Source organism: Oryctolagus cuniculus, chromosome 7 (assembly GCF_964237555.1).
Source record: "Oryctolagus cuniculus chromosome 7, mOryCun1.1, whole genome shotgun sequence".
NCBI classification, from domain to species: domain Eukaryota; kingdom Metazoa; phylum Chordata; class Mammalia; order Lagomorpha; family Leporidae; genus Oryctolagus; species Oryctolagus cuniculus.
The window spans coordinates 132,319,961-132,335,171 of NC_091438.1; the positions used below are offsets into that span (position 1 = coordinate 132,319,961).

The following is a 15,211-nucleotide window of genomic DNA, read 5'->3' on the forward strand; positions in this document are numbered from 1 at the left end:
GTGCACCCTGGGAAGCAGAGAGTGATGGTTCAAATAGTTGGGTCCCTGCCACTCATGTGGGAGATATGGATTGTTTTCAGCTCTTGGCTTTGGTCTGACTCAGCCCCAGCCATTGCAGGCATCTCTCTCATTCTCAAGGAAATAAAGAAAGAGCTAAATAAGACACAGAGTGTATAAACACTAGAAATAAAAAAAAATTTAAATTAGCTAATAAACTAATGAAGATAAGGTACAATACTGAAAATAAAGGATCCAAAACAAGGTGAGAAAAGGCTAGAAAAGAAACAAAGAATAATAAGACAAGGAGAAAACCATATAATTGTCTAAAAATGCATAAAAATAATTTGAACAAATTCAGTACTCATTTACAACAACAACTAAATACCCTCAGCCAATTAGGAAGTTCATCATAGTGGAGAGAGAGACAGTCTGGTTGTCCGTCTGTCACTGGGGAAATGGATGAGTGTGATGTGGAAGAGATACCAAACCTACAGTGCAGAATAGAAACACAGATGACCACTATACTCACAGAGACAGATCTTCACCATAGAACACTGGGTGGAAAGGTAGAAAACATAATAAAGTCTACAACACAATGTTGTGGACAACAATTCAAAACACAGTCCTCACAATAACACTGCATTTTACAAGAACACACGTGCACACATCAACATGTTTTAAGGGGGAGTATTATGAGGGGAGTGAAAGTGGGAAATGGGTATGCTATTGAGAAAAAAAAAAAAGAAAAAGAAAAAACAGCAGGAGAGGGGCCTTGCCCAGGGAATGACCAGAGCAAGCTGCGAACTGAGGGGTATATTTAGCTCACTCCTCTGCTCCTGAGGTTAAAAACGTTTCCTTGTCCCAAGATTACATGTATACATGACTAAATGATCTCAACCGATAAATATGATATGGAAGTAAACAAGCAGATCTAAATCATTTTGTTTGGGCTATATAAGAAGGCAGGGAGGAGGAGGGTGTATGCGTAGTGGTTAAGACCTTACTTGGGAGGCCGGCATTGTGGCACAGTGGGTTAAGCTGCCACCTGTAACACAGGCATCCCATATTGAAATCCAGCTCTTGCTAATGTGCACTGGGAAGCCGCAGGTGAGAGTGCAAGCTGTTGGGTCCCTGTTATCCACGTAAGACCCCCCAGCTCCTGGCTTCTGGCCTGGCCCAGCTCCAGCCATTAAGGGCATTTGGGGGAGTAAACCAGCACATGGCAGTTTTCTGTTTGTCGCTCTTCTCTCTTTGCCTTTAAAATAATATAAAATAAAATAACAAAATGAAATTAATAAAATAGGCAGGGATAAACCATAACTCGGTAGGAGCGTTCCATCCACATCATCACCAGGCTAAAGCTGCCACCCACTTCCATGGCTGATCAGGGTTATGGTGTCCGCGAATGTTGTGTGCGGTGGTGTCTGTGTGTGCGTAAGGCTCTCTACATCTGATGCAATGAGATTAACAGGGATAATCAGAATTCAGAGTCCACTTGTAGTTTTTCTGTGTCTTACTCCCAATGGAATCTCCTATGGAAAAACAACGGAATCTTCATTAACAGTTTTTTTAGATTTATTTTTTATTTATTTGAAAGACAGAGTTACAAAGAGAGGTAGATATATATACAGAGAGGTCTTCCATCCACTGTTCCACTCCCCCAAATGGCCACAATGGCTGGAGCTGAGCTGATCTGAAGTCAGGAGTCAGGAGCTTCCTCCAGGTCCTCCACATGGGTGCAGTGACCCAAGGACTTGAGCCATCTTCTACTGCTTTCCCAGGTTATAGTAGAGAGCTAGAGTGGAAGAGGAGCAGCCAGGACTAGAAACGGTGCCCATTCTGATAACATCTGATGTAAGGGGTGGGAATGGAGGCACACGCTAAACTTAGTAAGAAAACAAAAACATGTTGGCGGCTGACAACCCAATATTGGTAAAAAGGTCCTTACCTGAGGGAGGTGGCCCTCTGGGTTGTATGCTTGCTGGTCACCATCCAGTGTGCACCATGTCCATCAGGTCACCAGGAGCTCTGGAATGTCCTGGGTGACTCACAGGTAGGGACATGGGACGCCATGACTGAATGTGGCAATCGTCAGTCGTGGTGGAAGCTGGCTGGGGTGGGTGTCCTTGCAGGAACAGGGACAGCCTATCTGGGCCCAAGGTCCATACAGCCAGGGGAAGAAGTGGGATGAGGAGAGGGGGGAGGGGCACAGGGAGGTGAGTGGGAAAAGAGAGGAGCAAGTCGGAAAGGGCGTCGGATGGAAGGGAGAGGGGGAGGGGGAAGGTAGGCGGGGGGACGGGCGAGGGTGGAGGTGACCCAGGTGGGGAGACGTGCAGTCGGGAGGGTGGGAAGAGGCGGGAGATGGTTGGGACAGGAAGTGGGAGGAGGACCGGGTGGGTCTGAGCGACTGGTGATGAAGGCAGGCCCAGGGCGAAGAGGCCGAGAAGTCAGAGGGACATCAGGCAGGATGGGAGGAAGGGAGGGAGCCGAAGGCCCAGCCGGAGCCACAGGAGAAGCGGAATGAAGAAGGTGAGCGGGAACAAGGCGAGCCAGCTTCTTCTGCATGGCTCTCAGCGGAGCAGTGAAGCTCTGGTTGACGGGTTCAGGGTTCTGCATTCTTTCTTCTCTTGGTTCCATTATGACTTAGATTCTGGTCAGAGTCCAGGATTTTAGGGCATCTTGAGTTGGAAGACACCTCTGAAATCCTCCAGTACACCTCTCTCCATCTCAGGCCTAGAGGGCTGTCTACAATCACCCACCCATTGGATGCAGTTTGCACAGAGCCCACAAAAACAATGCCAGGCTGCCGAGCAGTGGTCAGAGGAGTAAGCTCTGCAGGGAAGGGGGGGGGGGGAACCAGGCAAAGGAGACCACTCCCCTGTCATCCCAGAAGTAGCCTTCAAAGGCACCTGCTGTCCCTGTGTGGACATTTCCCACTGGGGGAAACCCACTGCAGAGGCATAGGAGAGAGAGTGAACGTGAAGAAAACACTAATGCTGACCTCCTCAACAAGAAAACATTGAACTCAAACCCAGGCCTGGGGCTAAGGAATTCTGGAGCGGGTGGAGGGGTTAAGGAGGGTTGACAGTACCCTCCTACTGATTGCATGGACGCTCCCACATGGTTCTCATCCTTGTCTCATTAGAAGTTCACAGAGCAGGGGTATTACCTCCATTTCAAGAAAAAAATAAAGATATTAAGTTGCATGTTAAAAAAATGAGCCCATAAGTGTGCGTGTACATGTGTGTATGTGTGTGTGATCCGTTCTGACAGGGTAAGCACTGGGTGCTACGGAGGAGCACAGGGGGTTCCCACACCAGAGCTGGGGGGTCAGGAAAGAGAAAGAGACTTCTCAGCTGACAGGTATAAGAATGGGAATTCGCTGAGTTCATTGACAAAGCCAGTGGGAAGAACTAACGCTGCACAAGACTTGACAGGACGGAGTGGTGGAGGTTTTGGCTGAGTTGACAAATTCATGAGGAGTGGAGTTTTAGGAGCCGAGGTCGGAGCAGCAGTCCCCTCCGTAAGCTCCCTTTGAGAGAACTGCCGTCACTCCACGGAAGCTCTTAAGGAGAAAGACGTGCTGAGAACCACGCTGGCTCCGGTGTGCGGAATATGTGAAAGGAGGAGGCAGGAGCTCGGGGAAGAAGCAGTAGCTCCACGTCAGGAGAGAAAGGCTGTAGAGTGACCTCATCTGAACCAGTCAGCAGCATGAAAGGGACAATGTGAGACCAAGCAGAAGGTAGAGCTGGCAGGATGTGCCGACTTATTCGACGTGGAAGTGAAGAACAGAGAAAAGTCCAGCCTAAAACCCAAGTTTCCGGCTTAGGAAACAAGATGGACGGGGAGAGAGTGGAGGAGCAGGTCTGTTTGAGGGGAGAAGGGCTGAGAAGGTGAAGGGTCCTGCTCATGACTTATTAGAGTCGCGTGCTTTGTAGGACATCAGTTAGCCTTTGGGGTCCTGAGCTGCAAGCTCAGGAGAGAGACTTGAGAGGCATATGCAGAAATAAAACCCTCAAAAGCATGCTGCATGAGAAATGATAGCACCTAGGGCCAAGCAACAGCATCCATGGCCCAGGACAGACCAAGAGGAACCCACAAAGGAAGCAGGAAGTGAGGAGCCCAACGGCAGGAGGAGACTAGGAGCATGGACTGTCAGAACCCCAGGGGAGAGAGCCCAGAAACAAGCCTTCCTCCATTCAGTGGAGAAAGGACTTTCCAACAAATGGGGCTGAAACGGTGGCTCCTTCTGCAACAGCACATATACAAATTAACTCAGAAAGGGTCAAAGGCCCAGCACTGTAAAACTCTTAGAGGAATACACAGGGAAGGATCTTCAGGACACTGGGGTTTGGCCAAGAGTTCATGAATACGACACCAAAGGCATAAGCAATAAACAGAAAAATAGACAAATTGAACTTCATCAAAATTTAAAAAGTTTTATGCACTAAAAGAATTATCAACAGAGTAGAAAGGCAGTGTGTGGAATGGGCAAAAATATTTGCAAATACTATGTATGATAAGGCATTAAGATCCACGTTATATAGTGAGCTGAAATTGAACAACAAAGAAACAAAACAATTTAAAAATTTAAAAAGACAAAACACTTGAATAGACCTCCCTCTAAAGGAGATATTCAAAAGGCTAATAAACCCATGAAGAGATGCTCAGTATATCAGGAAATGCAAGGCAAAATTACAATGAGGGCCTGGCACTGTGTGCAGCTGGTTAAGCTGCTGTTTGCAACACAGGCATCCCATTGGCATGCTGCTTCGAGTTCCAGCTGCTTTGCTTCCAATTCGGTTTCCTGCTAAGGCATCTTGGAAGGCATCAGATGACGGCTCGAGTGCTTAGGGCCCTGCCACTCATGTGGGAGACCTGGATGGAACTCTGGGGTCCTGGCTTCAGCCTGGACTGTTGCAGGTATTTTGGGGAGTGACCCAGCAGATGGAAGATTTCTGTGACTACTCTGTATAATCTCTCTGTGACTACTTTGCTTCTTCAACTGGATGAAAATAAATTTAAAAATAGAAATTAAACAAATCATCTCAACAAAGGGCTGGTGTTTGGTCGAGTGGTTAAGATACTGCTTGGGATGCCTGCATCCCATATCGGAATGCCTGGATTAGAATCCCAATTCTCCAGATTCCAACTTCCTTCCAGCACGTATCCTGCAAAGCAGCGTATGACAGATCAAGTAGTTGGGTTCCTGCTACCCATGTGAGAGTGCACTTGGGCCATCTTCTGCTGCTTTCCCAGGCACATTAGCAGGGAGCTGGATCAGAAGTAGAGCAGCTGGGACTCGAACCAGTGCCCATATGGGATGCTGGCACTGCAGGCAGCTGCTTAACCTGTTGTCACAGCACTGGCCCAGCTACAATGCTTTTGATTCAGCTTCCTGCCAATACACATTCTGGGAGGCAGATGATGGCTTGAATACTTGTTTCTCTGCCATCCATGTGGGAGACCCAGATTGAGTCCAGATTCCTGGCTATGGCTTTGGCCCAGTCCTGGCTGTTAAGGGCATTAGGGGAAGGAACCTAAGGGCATTAGGGGAGTGAACCTAAGGGCATTAGGGGAGTAAACCTAAGGGTATTAGGGGAGTGAACCTAAGGGCATTAGGGGAGTGAACCAGCAGATGGAAGACTTCTCTGTCTGTGTCTCTATTCTGTGGCTCTGCCTTTCAGATAAAGAAATTAATCTTCAGGACCAGCATTCTGGTATAGTGGGTTAAGCTGCTGCCTGTGATGCCAGCATCCCTTACAGGTGCTGTTTAAGTCCTGGCTGCTCCACTTTTGATCCAACTTCCTGCTCATGAGCTTGCAAAAGCTGTGGAAGGTGGCCCAAGTGTTTGGGCCCCTCCTACCCATGTGGGAGACCAGTTTGAAGCTCCTGGCTTTGGTCTGGTCCTGACAGGGCCATCTGGGGAGTGAACCAGGAGATGGAAGATCTCTCTCTCTCTGTCTCTCCCTCTCTCTCTGTAATTCAGCATTTCAAATAAAGAAATAAATAAACTGTTACCTGTTATGCCACAACACCAGCCTGGTGTGACTGTAGCTTAAATTAAGTCCATACTTGTTGCCTAAAATATCTCTTTAAGAAGGTCCAATCCCTTTCAGCAAGCACAGAAATGAAAATTTATAATAACAGCAGCAACAACAATGCTAATGTAGTTGTTCCCTGGCATCCAAGGAGGCCTTTGTTCTAGGACTCCTTTCTGAAAACCCAAATCTTTAGATATTCAAGTCCCATATATACAATATAGCCAAGTTTGTGTGTAACCTATACACATCCTCCCTTATATTTTAAGTCACCTCCAAATTACTCACAATACCTAACAGTGTAAATGCTATGTAAGTAGCTGTACTGTATTGCTTAGGGAATATCAACAGGAGAAATGTGTGTACATGTTCAGTATAGATGCATTTTTTCTGAGTATTTTTGGTCCAAGGCTGGTTGACTCCTTAAATGTGGAAACCTAGACATGGAGGGCTGACTGTAATAGCCAACACTTATGTGCTTGCTCTAAGCCAGGTCTATGCTTAGGACTTGACATCATTTATTAGAAAACTTCGCCCCCAGCAATCCCACAAGGGAGATATGAAGCTCTCTTGTGTGCTCCCACCCTGTATCTCAGCGCTGACGAGAATTGTAGGGTTGAAGAAGAGTCTGGCTTCTTTGCTCTTGTTTTAAAAGATGTCTCCATGCTGCTAGGGGACAGGGCAGAGGGATTAATCATTCTGGAAAGAGTAAAATGAGGGAAATCCTGGAAGATGAACAGGATAGAGCCCTGAGCACAGGCCAGGTGGAGGAGTTGACCAAGACACTTTCATGGGCAAAGGATAGGAAGAATTAGGTACAGACGCATCTCTCTCTCTCTCTCTCTCTCTCTCTCTCTCACACACACACACACACACACACAAGATTTATTTATTTATTTGAAAGGCAGAATTACAGAGAGGCAGAGGCAGAGAGAAAGAGAGCTAGGAGCATCCTCCGGGTCTCCCATGCAGGTGCAGGGCCCAAAGACTTGGGCCATCCTCCATAGCAGAGAGATAGACCAGAAGTGGAGCAACCGGGACTCGAACCAGTGCCCATAAGGGATGCCGGCACTACAGGCTACGGCTTTACCTGACACACCACAGTGCTGGCCACCTGGCTCTCTTATTCTCTCAGTAAAATCCACGGCAAAGTCATCAAACAAGAGTGAAGTGAGCTGCTGCTGCTTTACGAAAGAGGAGAAAGTAATAAGAACAGCTCACGCCTGCTGATTGCCAGCTGCCCAGACGTCAGGTTCTGTTCTAAGTGTTTTGCTGGTGTCAACTCATTTAATCCTTAAGACTATTGTGTGAGTTAAGTCCCTTCTTGAGCCCATTACTCAGATAAGGAAATGAGGCACAGAAAAGTTAACCTGCCTGAGGTTACACTGCCACTAAGTGAGCAGTGAGAAAGAAAGTGAATGCAGGGGCCGGCGCTGTGCAGTGGGTTAAAGCCCTGGCCTGAAGCGCCGGCATCCAATATGGGCATTAGTTCTAGTCCCGGCTGTTCCTCTTCTGATCCAGCTCTCTGCTATGGCCTAGGAAAGCAGTGGAGGATGGTCCAAGTCCTTGGGCCCCTGCACCCGCATAGGAGACCCGGAGGAAGCTCCTGGCTTCGGATAGGCGCAGCTCCGACCGTTGCATCCATCTGGGGAGTGAACTAGCAGATGGAAGACCTCTCTCTCTGTCTCTACCTCTCTCTGTAACTCTGTCTTTCAAATAAATAAAATAAATCTTAAAAAAAAAAAAAAGAGAGAGAGAGAGAAAGTGAATGCAAACTCTGCAACTTCAGGCATGTCTTGGAGAGCAGGTGGTAGGCTACTTAGTGAAACAGAATCCCTGGGTGATTTGGTGATTTTGAGTACGCTATCCAAAGTGAAGGGAGTTGTTAAAACTGAAGGTTTGGGGCAGGCGCTGTGGCGCAGAGGGTTAACGCCCTGGCCTGAAGTGCCGGCATCCCATATGGGCGCTGGTTCTAGTCCCAGCTGCTCCTCTTCCAATCCAGCTCTCTTCTGCGGCCTGGGAAAGCAGTAGAAGATGGCCCAAGTCCTTGGGCCCCTGCACCCATGTGGGAGACCCGGAAGAAGTTCCTGGCTCCTGGCTTCGGATCAGTGCAGCTCTGTCCGTTGTGGCCATCTGGGGAGTGAACCAGCGGATGGAAGACCTCTCTCTCTCTCTCTCTGCCTCTCCTCTCTCTGTGTAACTCTGACTTTCAAATAAATAAATAAATCGTAAAACAACAACAACAACAACAACAAAAAACCCTGAAGTGGCCAACAGGATACAATCAATGTAGAATGAGACACAACAAGATAGAACAGATGTGAAATCCCAGAGGGGCCCGATCTCCCTAAGAGGGTCAACAAAGAAAATGGTCTTAGAATCTCTTCCAGGCTGGCGCTGCGGCTCACTAGGCTAATCCTCTGCCTGCGCCGCCGGCACACCGGGTTCTAGTCCCGGTCGGGGCGCTGGATTCTGTCCCGGTTGCCCCTCTTCCAGGCCAGCTCTCTGCTGTGGCCAGGGAGTGCAGTGGAGGATGGCCCAGGTGCTTGGGCCCTGCACCCCATGGGAGACCAGGAGAAGTACCTGGCTCCTGCCTTCGGATCAGCGCAGTGCGCTGGCCACGGCGGCCACTGGAGGGTGAACCAACGGCAAAGGAAGACCTTTCTCTCTGTCTCTCTGTCACTGTCCACTCTGCCTGTCAAAAAATAAATAAATAAATAAATAAATCTCTTCCAGAGTTCCTCAAACCCTCAGCTAGATCAAGGATCCTCAAAAAGGAGGAGAGAGAGGAAAGAGAGAGAAGCCAAAGGAGGAAGGGGTGGTGGAGCAGGAAGTGGTGGTGGAGGGGGAGGAGGGGGCAGTGGTCAATGGAGATTCTTCTTTGGAGAAATGCGGTGGGTGCCAAGCCGAGACTCCTCCCTCCACTGTGGTGGCATGCTGGGAAACCCTACCTTCTAACTCAACAGTGGTGAGAGAGTCTTCAAACTGCCCGCAGGACTGCTTTCAGTTATATTCCTTCTTGCTGCCTGAGCAAGCCACCAAGACAGTGGGCTTGAAATCTGGAGAGCTACAGGAGACTGACCGATCACCTGCTTTGCCCACACTGCATTGGGTCTCTTTCTTTGAATGGTCCATGGCAAGGAGCTACAGAATATGTCCTGGGAGCCAGAGGCTGAGAAGGAACTGGCCGCGTTATCGCAGGTCCTTTCCAGTGAGGCCGTCTGGAGGGGTGAGTGAGGGGAGTGAGCAGAGATGCTGGAGAGGTAGTTCTTGATGCCAGGGCTGAGGAAGGAATCATGAGCGCCCAGCGATAAGGAAAGAATTCCGAGAAGTCCTAAATTAAGGATGGAGGGAGGGAAGAGATAAGAGGAATTTATATCAAACTGACAGCTTTGGGGCCAAATCAACAGAGAAAAGACAAAAGCAAGTGCTCCACGTTCCTTTCCTGTGAGTCAAAGATTAGCGTGGAGGCAGGGCGCATCCTGCCTGCAGACCCAAGCGAGCAGCAGCAGCAGGCCCTTTTGTTCAGGGACATCCTCTTATCTCGGGACTGTGGGGCTTTGTATCATCGCGCCCCTCTTATCTATAGCCAGTGTAGGTTTGCTTTCATTCTAACACAGCCTAGGTTTTCAGAGCTCAGTGGACATTTTTCCAAATGCATCTGCCACGCTTCCACTGGCTTAGGAAATTTGTCCCAGAACTGGTCCTTTACAAGGGTGTTTTAAAATTTCATGGAAAAGGCATAAAGAGGTAGCTAATAAATTTTTTTAACTTACTTATTTCAAAGGCGGAGAGACAGACAGGAAGAAATCTTCTATCTGCTGGTTCCCTCGCCAAATGCCCACAACAGCCACAGCTGAGCCAGGCCAAAGGCGGGTACTGAGAACTCAGTCTGGGTCTTCCGTGTGGGTGGCAGGGATTAAACCACTTGAGGGGCCGGCGCTGTGGTGCAGCAGGTAAAGCCACCACCTGCAGTGCTGGCATCCCATACGGGTGCTGGTTCAAGTCCCAGCTGCTCCACTTCCGATCCAGCTCTCTGCTATGGCCTGGGAAAGCAGTGGAAGATGGCCCAAGTGCTTGGGCCCCTGCACCCACCTGGGCGACCCAGAAGAAGCTCCTGGCTCCTGGCTTCAGATTAGCAAAGCTCCAGCAGTTGCAGCCAACTGGTGAGTGAACCAGCGGATGGAAGTCCTCTCTCTCTCTCTGTCTCTCTGCCTCTCCTTCTCTCTCTGTGTAACTTTTTCAAATAAATCTTTTTTAAGAAAATTTTTTTATTTATTTGACAGATAGAGTTAGACAGTGAGGGAGAGAGACAGAGAGAAAGGTCTTCCTTCCATTGGTTCACCCACCAAATGGCCACTACGGCTGGAGCTATGCCGCTCCGTAGCCAGGAGCCAGGTGCTTCCTCCTGGTCTCCCATGCGGGTGCAGGGCCCAAGCACCTGAGCCATCCTCCCTGGCCTCCCAGGCCACAGCAGAGAACTGGACTGGAAGAGGAGCAACAGGGACTAGAACCCGGCACCCATATGGGATGCTGGCACCAAGGCGGAGGATTAACCAAGTGAGCCACGGCACTGGCTCCCATAAATAAATCTTAAAAAACAAAAACAAAAACAAACACTTGAGTCTTCTTGGCTGCTTCCCAGCATGTGCAATAACAGGAAGCTGGAATGAAGAGCAGAGCCAGGACTTGAACCCAGCTCACTGATACGGGATGCAGGCATCCCAACGGGGTGGCTTAACCACCATACCAAACACCTGCCCCTAAAAGATAATTTTAATTTGCTGCAAAAATTATTTGAAACTCATACATACAAGGAGTCTTCAAAAAGTTCAGGAAAATGTGTATTATGAAAAAGATATGTATGTATTTAACCATTTTTTGAACTAAAATTTATGCCTTTATTCTATTTTTCATGAACTTTCTGAAGTGTTCTTGTATTTTCTTTCCAAAGTCAGGTCCTCTTACTAAATGTTGAATTTCACAGACCAGAAATACAAAATAGAAGTAGAAACAGGCCCCACCAAGGAGTTCCAGGCCTGACTTCACATGACTCCTGCGGCAACAACTTGAATAGGACGAGAAGCAGCTACACCCCCAAGGTCTGGAAAGAAGGACAAGGATTTGGGTCCCACATGCCCTGCGTCCCACCCAGTCTCTCCCAGACTAATAAGGAGCCACCCTGTGAAGCAGCACAATCAAGACACCTCCCCAGAGAAGTGCATACCGCCAGGACCGCGTGTGCCAGCGCCAGGGCAGCGTGTGCCAGCGGCACAGGCTCTGAGCACCACACATCGTGTAAGGAGAAACAGGTACAAAACCCGGTGCGGAGCCTGGGGCTTGGCAGAGTGCCCTTGGATTCTGGCGAGCATCTGTAACAGCTCGGTGAAACCCTATGACGTCAGGGGTCTCTTGGTTCTGCGTGTTTTGGTTGTAACTCCACCCAGAACAGAGATGCATGCATCGGAGTCAAGGGTCCTGAAGGAGAGACGGGTCCATGCTGAGCGCCCTCTGAGTACCGGTCAGAGCACCGGGAAAACACCGATTTTATCCACCTGGGGCCCAGCCGGCGCATCGGCTCTCACAGAGGGCTTGAATCCAAGCTTCACGAGTCCCCGGACCCCTACCGCTTTCCTCTTTGTAACAACCTTTGTAATAAATGGTAAATCTGAATAATACATTTCCTTGCGTTCTGTGAGCTGCTCCAGCAAAGTCTTTTTTTTTTTTTTTTTTAGCTTTTATTTAATGAATATAGATTTCCAAAGTACAGCTTATGGATTACATTGGCTCCCCCCACCCAATTCCAGCAAAGTCTTCAAACCTGAGGAGAGGTTTGTGGGAACACTGATTTTTACCCAGGCTTACAGCCAGCTGGTCAGAAGTGCAAGGGGACGACCTACTTGTGCTTGGTGTCTGAAGTGGGAGGCAGACTGTGGGCCTGAGTCCTCAGCTGTGAGAACTGACACCAACGCCAGTGTCAGAATCGAGTATAGCTGTAGAACACCCACTCTGTGTCTGAGGGGGAATTGTTTGTTGTGTGGGGAACACCCCGTCCACACACACACGCATCTGCTGTCAAAGTGTTGTGTTGACTGTGTAGGAGAAGAAAATGTGTTTGTTTATCTCTTACACTACCCATATGGACTGATCAATTGGTTGCTCATAATAGTTTCTGTGGGGAGCAACCGGACTAGACTGAGTTACTGGAATTAAGACTTATTCTATGCATCTGCTCTCCCACAATATGGCGCTGGGAGAGAAGTAAACAGCTTCCGCACAGCTGCCTCCAGTTCAACTAATAAACTGTAGGACTTGCTATTGATTGGAGGAGAGCAGCGTACTCGGCGTGTGGGCAGCCGAGTTAGGATTGGCGGAGGAGGACTATAAAGGAGGAGAGAGACGGCATGCACCAGGAACATCTATGGGGAACATCTAAGGGGAACACCTGTGCAGCCCCCGAGAAGAGCCGGCTGGCGGTGTGCCGCTTCCCTGCGGAAGTGGGGAATGTGGCCAGGGGGAACTGCCCTTCCACGGAGGTGGAAGGGATAGTAGCCAACCCGGGAAGAACCAGCAGCAAACCCGGGGAGGGCCGAGCAGACGAAAGAACAGCGCAGGGTCCTGTGTCGTTCCTCCACGAAGAGGGGGAGCGACAAGTTTCTTTTTTTAAAAAAAAATTTATTTATTTGAGAGACAGAGTTCCAGAGAGAGGGAGAGACAGAAAGTCCTCCTTCTGCTGGTTCACTCCCCAAATGGCTGCAACAGCCAGAGCTGGGCCTATCCGAAGCCAGGAACGAGGAGGGCCTTCCACGAAGGTGCAAGAGCCCAAGCACTTGGGCCATCTTCTACTGCTTTCCCAGGCCACAGCAGAGAGCTGGATTGGAAGTGGAACAGCCAGGACTCAAACTGGTGCCCCACATGGGATGCCAGTGCCGCATGCGGAGGCTTAGTTTCCGCATCACAGCGCTGGCCCCTCTACTGGATATCCTTCAAAAAATATCAGAACCCCATCTTAAGGTTTTCATATGGGAATCTGGGGAGTGGATATTTGGATGCTACTGCTTCACTCATTCCTATAACACCAAAAAACAGGGCTTATTTTTGTGGGACCAATATCTTCTAACTTCATAGAGCAAAATGTTCCTGACAAAGAATCATTTATCAGTAAGGGATTGCTGACAATTGCAAGATTATTTTCATGTTCTTTAAAGAGTATTTAGGGAACATTATCACTGACCACAAGGCAGGATTACCAGTACTTTGACAACTCAACTTACTGCTCCTTGGCTATTCTCATAAGTGAAGCGCTCTTCTTGTCTGCTTCCTTCATTTCTCTCAATTACTACCCAGGAAACTGTGAGCAGGCCCCACTGTAATTTCCATGAGAAAGATTCTGAAAAGCCAGCCTCCAGGAAGCACCGGTTCCATTTAGTGAAGGAGCAGAAAGCAGTAGTTCCTAAGGCTGGAGCTCGGATGCTCAGTCAGCCCTCTACACAGAAATGCTGAGTCACGGCCTCCTAGGGTAGAACCTAAGATATGTACTTTTTTACAAATCATATTTTTAAAAGGGATTTTTTTTTTTTTTACTTATTTGAAAGTCAGAGTTACAGAGAGAGAGGAAGAATCAGAGAAAGAGAGAGAGAGATAGAGAGAGAGAGAGAGAGAAAGATTCTATCCATTGTTTCACTCCCCAGATGAGCACAATGGCTGGGGCTGGGCCAGGCCGAAACCGGGAGCCAGGAACTCCTTCTAGGTCTCCCACGTGGATGCTGGGACCTAAGCACTTGGGCCATCTTCTGCTGATTTCCCAGGTGCATTAACAGGGAGCTGGATGGAAAGCGGAGCAGCCAGGACTTAATCTGGTGCTCCAATGAGATGCTGGCAACACAGGCGGTGGCCTAACCCATTGTGCCACAACACTGGCCCTTAAGATAAGTATATTTGTAACAAGCTGTAGAGTTGATACTAACACCTATCCACGTTTGGGAACCACTGATATGGATTCAGATGAGGGCACAAATTGCATTTTTATGTCATTCCATATGATGATTTACAGTAAGTGGGGGTAATGCCAGAGTCAACACAGATTATTTTAGTGACATACAACTTATGCTGATATTTCTAATATAATCCTTATTGCACTAAAGATAATGCAACCATTATCTTACTCTAACATAGGAACTTCTCATTCTGTTTCTTATTTATCATATATTGTAATAGATCCATAGCAGATTCCCATGGCATACCAGACCATGTTTAATACTGTCTGAAGCTTTAGGGAGAACATATTTTAAAAGCTGCAATGTGGCTGCTTGTCCCTATGAGTTTTCAAATGCAGTCATCACACATCTCATCATGGGTGGCATCTGATAGCCAGGTGTCAATATTTCCTAAGGCCAGCTGATGTGTATTTGAGACCTCATGCATTTAACTTCCTAACTTCAGTCAATTTCTTGGTACAAACATCCATATCCTGTAGACTCAGCATACTAGCAAAACTGCCACGTAAGATCTTACTTTCCTTAGCCTTATGCAGACATGTCACAGAACAGTAATTCTCCAGCGCGGGTGTACCTAATAGTCACTGCAAGGGCAGGGGATCTTACAAATACGAATCCTTGGTCTCCACACCACAGCCTAATTGTGCAGACAGAGGATGAAGTGTAGGAATCCACATTTTCACACGTGCCCCCAGATAAGTGTCTGCTGAAGTTTCGGCACACTAAAAACAGAAGTGCTTGCTGGGACTACTTACACTCCAGCACTCATTCTAACACAGGAGTCTGAATAGCACACTTTGAGAAACAAGAATTCGTTGGTAACGTGGAAGAGGTCTTCTCAAGGTCAGAAAGAGAAGACACTTACCCTGGGAATGGAATGTGCTCACTGTTGCTTGCCTCTGAATTTCAGCTGTAGCCATTAGCTGCTGGCATGCAACTGATTAAGCTTCTGCTTGCCAGCACACAGCGGTGGTGTTAACCCTCGCCAGACAGCGCACAGCTCAGTAGGTGTGCAAAGGAAACATCACCAGTGACTGTGTACACACGGGCAGTATTGTATCAATTCCTATAGCTGCCCTGTAGCATTAGAATATCCAATCAAATGTAGGCATATAGCCATATAAGGGAGCCAAAGAAGCTACAAACATATATAAGAAAATATCCCTCTGTTCC

General features: G+C 48.2%; 1 long non-coding RNA gene across 1 annotated transcript; it reads left to right on the forward strand.

The window, feature by feature from the left end:
• The first annotated feature begins 9,538 nt into the window (after positions 1 to 9,538).
• LOC138850670 (uncharacterized) lies at positions 9,539 to 14,802 on the forward strand. The gene is made up of 2 exons (XR_011390759.1): positions 9,539 to 10,207; positions 10,996 to 14,802. It is a non-coding gene; the product is annotated as an uncharacterized lncRNA (long non-coding RNA).
• Positions 14,803 to 15,211: the final 409 nt, after the last annotated feature.